The sequence below is a fragment of the Strongylocentrotus purpuratus genome, unplaced genomic scaffold, assembly GCF_000002235.5.
Source record: "Strongylocentrotus purpuratus isolate Spur 01 unplaced genomic scaffold, Spur_5.0 spur5_scaffold_6, whole genome shotgun sequence".
NCBI lineage: Eukaryota > Metazoa > Echinodermata > Echinoidea > Camarodonta > Strongylocentrotidae > Strongylocentrotus > Strongylocentrotus purpuratus.
The window spans coordinates 45022539-45031933 of NW_022145612.1; positions in this window are offsets into that span (position 1 = coordinate 45022539).

The following is a 9395-nucleotide window of genomic DNA, read 5'->3' on the forward strand; positions in this document are numbered from 1 at the left end:
TAAGCTGGATGGGGGTTCCTAGCACAACTTTGATGTTCAGAAACCTGGCTCATAACATTTGAGGCGTAGTATCGAGGGTGTCCGAAAGGGAAAAATCACCCCTATAATGTTAATTTCTCTCATAATGAGGTAACATAACTGAATGATTAATGTTCAGTTAGTCCCAGACAATATGGACGAGACATTTTTATTCACACACGGTTATAATTCAATATTTCCTTCCTGGTTATTATATGATAAATTCTTTTTGAAGAAAAAGCAACAACCAACAAATATAAAGCTTACCCTGTTTTGCATGACGAGAATTTAAACATTTCAAGAGCTCCAATCTGAATTATTGTGAACAAAGGTTGAAATATAAGAGTCCGACAACTGACGACAAACAATGGTTCCTTGAGAAGAACCTAGCCATGAATATTAATTGGTTTAGCTAGCCTCCTGTACTCAAATTACCGCTGTGTAAAAAATGATTTCGATGTTCACTATTTCTCATGTCGACCAACATTTACCACTCTCTCTCTCTCTCTCTCTCTCTCTCTCTCTCTCTCTCTCTTTCTATCACAAGTCCATGCTAACACAATGCATGGTATGATGTTACTCGGTGTTGCGCCATTCACTATTGTCTATGATTTGTTTTCCACAAATCAGTGGGCAATATGGGATTGAGTGTAAAATACATTTTCACCAATAGAAATGATATTGTTTAATCATCACGCGTTTAATATAACTTGATGTGTTCTTTACAAGAAATGATAAACTGATCTTATCGAGATTTCACTGTTTTGGATGTGTAATGAGTATTGAGGTGTTTAAAATCTTCACCACCCTCCCTCCGCCTCGTATACGCCTAATGCATACCTACAAAGGTACCCTGAATTAAACCTCGTTGATTATGATCAACGATCTAAACGGGACGAAGTAAAGTAACGAATATCATTGTAATATGCGGCTTATTAGCAGTCCAGTAGTGGTTATGGTAGATGAGAACTATAAATAATGCATTATGGCAACACTTTATTGTTCTCTTGAATATTACATATATATATTCCTGTTTCGAACCCTTTATTAAGAAAAGCCACAAAGCCAAATAACCACACAAATCTACAAACCTTTATAACCACTTCCACGATACCTGTTGGTTGTATTCACATCAACACCACATTGAAAATCTTTATAAATTGTAATTGAGTATCATTATTTTTCATTCTGATAACAAATGATATACAATCATTTTTGTTTGCCTACTTTATTTAATGAGATAATTTATTTATGAGATTTCGAGGAAATTAATATAGCAAATGGATCATTGTTTTGAAAACGGTTGAGTGAATGCTTCAATGTCTGTGTGACTGAGAGAACGGTGACTTAAAATCACATGAAAACTAAACGTTCATTAAATAAGCATTTTCACATTTCATTTTACATACTGTACATAACCAGAACAAGCATATGTGTTCTTGCAAAGAATGAGAGGGAGAAAGGGAGAAAGAGAGAGAGAGAGAGAGGAAGAAAGGGGGGGGGGGTGAGAACGTGAGTGAAATTAGGGACTTTTAGATTTGCGTGGACTGATACGTGTGACGCCCGTTCAAGGCAGTGCATTAAAAGGACGTCGAGCGTATACAATCCACGTTGTCGTTGTGCAAATCTAAAAGTCCATATTATGGCAAGGACTGTTTCCTCAGTCACACCAACGAGACCGACACCAGTATGACCTGGGCCCCGTCTTACAAAAAGTTGCTATCAATCGCAACTATGTACATAAGAGATAGGAGACTGCAACTTGCGATTGATTGGAGGACTTGAAATCGATTTGGATCAATCGCAACTCTTTGTAAGACGGGGCCAGACCTATAATATACATTATTATTACATTACATTTTCTATTGTTGTTGTTATAATTATCTGTCTTCAGAGGTAATACTATGTTTAATTCAAAGATAATTATTATTTTATGAACAAAACATTTTTAAATTTGATTTTAATGAAGAGAAAAAGACTTAGTATGTATATTTTGAATATTGTTTTTCTGTATTCTGTTCTGGATGATAAAGAAAAATGTACGAATTTAGTTTTGACTTGAAAATGATTTATTTTCTGAATGATGTAATTTAGTTTTACTTTGGTTTATATTTGTACTACTTCTGTTTGGAGAAATACAACATTTTATAAAACAAAAGTACTCTCAAGCAATCGGTATGGAGTCGGTTTAAAGATCGATTTTGCGTTGTGACTGACGTTTCAACTTGTGTACATAGCTTTTCGTCGACAAGCACATCATGCAACCATGGACTTACATTTAACAGTGTTGTCATTTTGAAAAAGTGCTATACATTTTTTACTTGTAAACTAATTTCATTATTTTCACGGAATGATTGTGTCAATATTTTTCTATTCATGTTGTTCTTCTCCAGGACAACGACATCAAGAATAATAATGGACGACCCCGCAAGGATACTCCTCCTAACAATATGTTTTACCCCCCCCCCCCCCATCTCTCCCTCTCTCTCTCTCTCTCTCTCTCTCTCTCGCTCTCTTGCTTTCTCGCTCTCCTTGTCCTCACCCCTCCTCCCTTTTGATTTCCTTATCATCTAAACGGAATTATTAAAAAGCAATATACGGTGATACTCATGATGTCACATGAACATTCAATCAAGCTTACATGCTCATTTATATAACATTGTGTTGATGTACGTCGTAAATGACAATATTTCTACAGAGTTTTTTTTCAATACTTCTACTCCACGTTTGCCCGAGGCATCAGATAAAAAATATGGTTGAAACGATGCCGTTTATGCTGGTCCAGAAAACCCAGAGTTAGAGTAGTAATTATTACGAGCAGATATCACGGCGAGCAAGGTTGTGAATAAAGGCATTCCACCTCATAAAAGAATAAAAGCATCGGTAATAGAGACTGCGCTTTATATAGACAGACTCGTGAGAGGGATTGAATGTGGAAAATAAAAGGCTGGTATATTATATCGCGTGTTTGAAAGGAGACGAGGAGTAGCCAAAAAGACTAACAAGAGGGACAGGTAGACAAAGTATTTTGATTGATGGGGTCATTCGTTACTTTGAAAGAAAGAAGAGAGAGAGGGAAAGAGAGAGAGCGGGGGGGGGGGGGGGGGGGGCTCATATGATAAAAAAAAGAATATAAAAGCCTCACGTGGTTGCAACATGTCAAATGAAAATGGCAGCCATTAGTAGCAAATGGTTGGCGTCGTCTGATCACTGTAAAAAGCTGGTGCAATCATGCCAATTGTTCGCAGTTGGCATTTACGACATTTTGTTTTTTAATATCGGGACAAACTTTTCCCCTTTTCGTTTTACAGGCTCTCCTAGGTGTGGTAATTCTCCAGTGGTGGTCCAACTTCACTCCAGATTTTATCCAAGGGGGGGGGGGGTACTAAAAGTAACTAATGTTGTAATTACATGTTTGCGGTGAAGAAATATACACACTCATACTCATAAAACGATTATCACTTTAGAGGTCGTTATGCTATGTTTACTTAAAACATGTACAGTAAACACACATGAAGCATATAGGTTAATCGCACTTATATGAGCAAACATTACAGATAAGAAAACACTCGAGAAAAGTTGCGGTTTAGTTGTTCGATTCTTTTCTGAAACGCGTGAACATTGTTGGAGGAAACTTTTTATTTTACTTCTACTTTTACCAATTCATTTAAATAATTTATACTGTTTATTTCATAGCCCATGGTGACAGAGTATTTTGGTCATCTTTTATGTACGTTTAATTAACATCTTCTTTCATTATCGTCACGCCAGGAAGGCTTTTGATCATCAAGAGAAACTTTGAGCTAAGTATAGCATTAAAAGTTAACACGCTGATTTATTCATCAGGTTATTAGCTAATGGGATCATTATCACCAAACATTTCAATGATGCTTTTCCGAAACGATAATGTTCAAAGATGAATTGAAGAGAGTTAGTCTGTAGTCATGCCAATAGAAAAATATCAAAATTGGCTCTAGAAAGAAAAATATGGATAGATCATCAATGCATATAGACTTTGCTTGTTCATGACTTTAAGTGTATTCCTTTTATTATGATCGATTTTACCGTTGCCAACCACAGTCATATTTTTCAAAACATGGGAGAACAAAACGAGTGATCAATACCCTACATACATTATGAATATCAATGAATGTTGTATGCTCTATATAAAGAACACTTTTAATAGAGCAGCAGTCAAGCTACTTATATGTGGCGAAGATGGTATGAAATCCTATTGAAAATTGCTCCTCTTTACTAAACGTTTATTATTTGTCATTCTCTCTCTCTCTCTCCCTCTCTCGCTCTCTCTCTCCAGTACCTAGTTGTTGTTTTTTGCTTCTTCTGTTCTGCCTTGGCCTAAAAACCAATTGACAGCTGTTTATCGCATATAAATAATCATGAAACTATCCCAGACAGACCGGGTGGATTTGCGTGCCCTCGCGACAACAATATTTGTTCTCCGATGATATCCAAAACCAATCCAATAGATTGTGCACCGTGACTATCATGACGTGTCTTCATGTATATTTGACCAGAAAACGACAATGAATGACAAAACATGATAACTTCATCTCATTTTTTTTTTTTTTTACTAGCGGGACAACTTGTAGTCATTTATCTAAACAAATCACAGGTCATTTAGTCAGACAAAGATAAGGTCAAAACAACAGGGGGAACATTTTAGCGTGTGTTTTCCCAAGAACATATTTTTGAAAGATGTTGACTTGTTTTGCGCTTTCAATGGAATTTATGTCCAATCTCAAGCTGGGAATATAATTTTCTTTAAAGTTATGAAACTGAAACAAATTAGTATATGCAATTTGTTTGCTTTGTATTTGAAAAGGAGTATGTGAATTTTCGTGGTATTTGGAATTATATCAAAAATCATTATCTCAATATATCAAATTAAAGGTAGCATAAATAATCAGAGCATCGATCATTATCGTAGAAGGTAAACTCTTTTTTTCCTCAATAATTAACACAATGACGATCAGAAAAAGTTTATAACGCCTTAAAAATAAAGTATATGTAAAGCGTTTTCATAGCTATATTACAGTAAGCATTGGATTTTAAACATGCGCACAACGTGTGCACCCCCTCCACTCAGGCAGTAGGGAGGGGGCATTTTTCTACCAGGGAATTAGCTGAGCCGACATTGGTGTGTTTGTTTGGGGAGGAGATAGGTGTCCATCAGTGATTCAAAATTGCGCATTCAATCTGACAAGTTTCTTATTAAACCATAGCAGCTCTATAACTCCCATATTTTAAGGACGGTATATGATTGACCTTTGACCGCCATAGCTGACTTGGATAGAGCCTCAGAGACCGATGATATGCAGCAGGAGCACGATACATTGGCACAACTGGCATGACTGGCTAGAAGAAGGAGACGGGAAGTCTACCGCTCTTGACCGTCAATCAAGAACGCTTGGAAACTTGACTTACTTAAAGAGACATTATCAACATTCCAGTTCATTTACCGCCGGAATCAAACATATCATGTTGATTTTCCTTTTCCTATTGACTCACCCTCTCAGTTTTTTTTTATATCATTATCCACTCATAAATGAGTTTGATATGTGTAAATGTGCGTTCAATTCTCAGCTATTACTTGCCTGCACTGCTAAATGTGAATGTGTTTAACGATCACGTTTTTTGTATTTATTTTTTATTCAATTAAACTAATCAATCAAAAGAGAAAGAAACTTACGTCGAAGTATGAATCTGTCTTTCTTTCACAAACTGCGATCAGTTTGAATTGTTGACTTGACTGAATGCTTTCGGGATCGAGTGTTGGATTATAATGCGATCACCTATGTATCATACTTTGCTTAACAGTGCTCATGTAATCCAAAAATTTGTAATCCACGTCAGAAATTTGTAGTGAATCGTTCATATTTTAAACCATCAATAATTCTTTAAATAAACTGCTTTCTCCCGATAAATGAAACCAGTTGGTGGGTGGATTAGACGAAACAATGCAAGTGAAAGTAATAATGGATCTTTAATGACAAAAAGATGTTAAGTTTGAATGATTGGCATAAACAATGAGCCCTGAGTGAGCGCCAAGCTCTCTCTCTCTCTCTCTGTCTCTGTCTGTCTCTCGATCTCTTTTTTTCTATTTTCTTTGCCATTCTGTCATATTGCCTTCAGTTTTCTTTCACTATTTTTTGTGTCTGCCTCTTTAAATCTTCACGTCCAATTTCTGATGTTTAAGTCATCTGGATGAAGGTCTGGTCACCGGGTCTCCCTCTAGTCGACGCCTTTGGACGTCGATAAAGAAAACTCAAAAGACTATTCGACAAATGAATATGCGCTTTTTCTTAAATAATAGCCATAGTTCTATTCCTATTATCGTTTTTCCCTTTCCCCCGTCGCTCATATTATTTTCCCCGTCTTTTTTTTTCTTTTACTTCGACTGCTGCTAGACAATGGACATATGGAAACAGAGAACAGCGCCATAGGAAATACAAACAAGTTGTCTGTCTTTTTGCTTCTAAAATGACAGCCAATTTAATCAGTGCATGCACACATGCAAAACGTATGCTTGTATTTACAAATTTTCTTCTTGTGAGACGACAAAAGTCAATTCAAGAATGAACAGTCGAATTTCGACCTTGACTTGGCATGACCACGTTTGATAATCATGCAACAAATAAAAATCTTTGTGAAATCCACAAGTTTGGTCACGCCCATTCGTGATCTTGGTATGATTCTATTTCACTTATTAAAAAAATAGTGAAAAAGAAAGAAAGAAGAAACAGATAGACTATCAGTCGTTGAAATTAAAGAAATAAGATATTACATTTGACACATTTAGAGTGATTGAATTTTATGATTCAGGATTTGTGTAACAATCTATACATGTATAAGTAGCCATACTTATGTTTTGCTATTGCAGCATTGTAAAGTGTGAATATATAACATCACAACTAAACTACATCACACGTGAAATTACAAGGTATATAAACTAATCGTGAAGTTATCTTTAAAGACAAACACAAATTCTCTAAATTGGTGATCTTTATCACCAAGGGGTAACATTATCTCTCCATTCTAAATTTGCTGGGCAAGATAAATCAATTTTATCCTCAGTCATAAGTAAATATAACCTAAAAATGATACAAGCTTTGCTCAAACGAAAGTCTACAATATTTCATTTTTATTAACTTCATAAATTTGCATAAAATCTTTTAAATCCATGTTTATGACGCCTTTTGATTTAAAATCAAGATTTTATTTATAAAAACACGTGATTTAAACTAAGGAATATCGTTATTACAGTAGCCAATGAGGATAAAATCTCAGTCATCAAATTCAAGAGTATTTTTACATTGCAAGAGAGTAACGAATATCATCGTATTTAAGTAGATAGCCTGGCAGACAGAAAATGAGGACAACTGCTTTCCTATCCCTGAAAATGAATATCTCTTCTCAACTTACACCGATAGCACCCATGTTATTCTGTAGAGGAACAACATGTACGGGTTCCTCGTTCCATTAAAAAGAGGACATCTTCAAAAGGCCCTTCTAACGGACTCATTAACACACTATAATGAGGTCTAGAGGTAACTACTTGGCCAGTCGGGCGCGCAGAGAAAGAACCCCCTACTTCTCGTTCCCGCCTATGAATAAAAGATGATTGGGGAGTCCAAAGCGGGTCAACAAAAGGGGTACCGACAAACCCCTCATCGATGAATGGGGATTTCTCTCAAGTTCACAAAGGCCTTGGGATCAACGCGAGGGATAAGAGGAAAAGGGGGTAAATAGAACTTATTGTAATTGGGGCCCAATTAAAGCCCGTGATTTGGAAGTGAAGGAATGGTGGTGGATCGGAATAGGTGTAATTAAGGATATAGCAGAAGGATTCCATGCATGATTGAGAGTATGGGTGTCCTGGGGTAAAATCTGGAACTGAGAGTATAGAGGTGATTGCCCCTGAAAATATATGTCAAGTATCCTGTGACGATGTATGAACGCTTGACCATAACAAACGAATGATCAACACATTCAATGCAATACGATTTTGGGGGGTAAAACGCAAAGATACTGCCGATTTAAGACTTGTCTCCTTAAAACATGAGGCTTCTTTAGGTGTAGCTAATAAGCTATCACTTTTATTTTGTAAACATTTGCAAAACTACGCGTACGTTTTATAGCGTTCATAATTTTTAATGAAGACGATTTATTAAAAAAAAAGTTTAGTCCCCATCGTACCCGAATGTTGTTTAAGAAGGTACCGAAAATGTTCATTTTCGGTTATCTTTTTGTTTCGCTTTTTATTTGTTTTTCATTATTCTGCTCAATCACCTTATTTTTCTTTTCTTTGTATCCTTTTCATCACAATTCCCGTGGGTTATGAAGTAAAAAATGGAAGTTTTACATTCCATCGCCTAAAGAAGTAAAGTGAAAATGCTGATGGGATATACCTCCGTAAATTATATTCCTGGTTTGAAAAAGAGTTCGTGCACCCTGAGAGGGTCTTATGCCTCCTCGTTTCACCCGTCTAGGCGACAGAAAGTAGTTACTTTCCCCCCACAGTGCTGTTGTTGTTGGGAGCTGTGGTGGTACAGTAAACTTTGGTCAAAACAGATGCGTCGATCCATCACCAAAATGAACCTAGTGGGACTAAAGCAAGGGGTTTAGCGGTGAGATCATCAACACCGAATGACGCGACTGGGACTACATGACGTGGTTAACTTCTTGATGATTTTAGCATCAGCTGTGGGCCTAAATTCAATACGATGGACACTCCTCTCCTTTTCAAACTTTCAAATGACTTGCTACAGGCTAGAAAATCTTATGTTTTAGAAATTGTTATTCTACTGATTTCAAGACTGAATCAAGTAATGCTCCAGAATATCATTAACAAAATCTTTTTATACTTTCTACAACTAAGAACTTTACACCTTTTTACAAATACGTTGTTAAAAATGTTCTTATTACCTTCTTTGTTCTCCTTTACCAACCCACCCCCTCTCTCTCTCTCTCTCTCTCTCTCCATCTTACAACTTTCCCACTCTACCTTTCTCTTTTTCCTATCTTCAGTTCCTCACCCTTTTTAAAAATTTACCATCACCAAACATTTCCCCTTATTACACCCAGAATCCTGAGGAAGAAAACAGCAATCCGTTTCTCTTGCTCTCGAAACAATCTCGGAGAAAGTTTCAAAAGGTCGAAGCATTCTTTTGTTCATGAGCAGGGTCGAGAAACTCAAGGTTAATGTACCCAGGGCCACGCCACCTAGAGGGAACATTTGTATACCTTCTGCGAGCATGCAACATGAATATATCTTTCATGAGGGAGCATACTCCAAAGAAAACATTTGTAAAGAAGTATTTATTATGGCGAGTGGGGAGGTATACTATACCATGAAG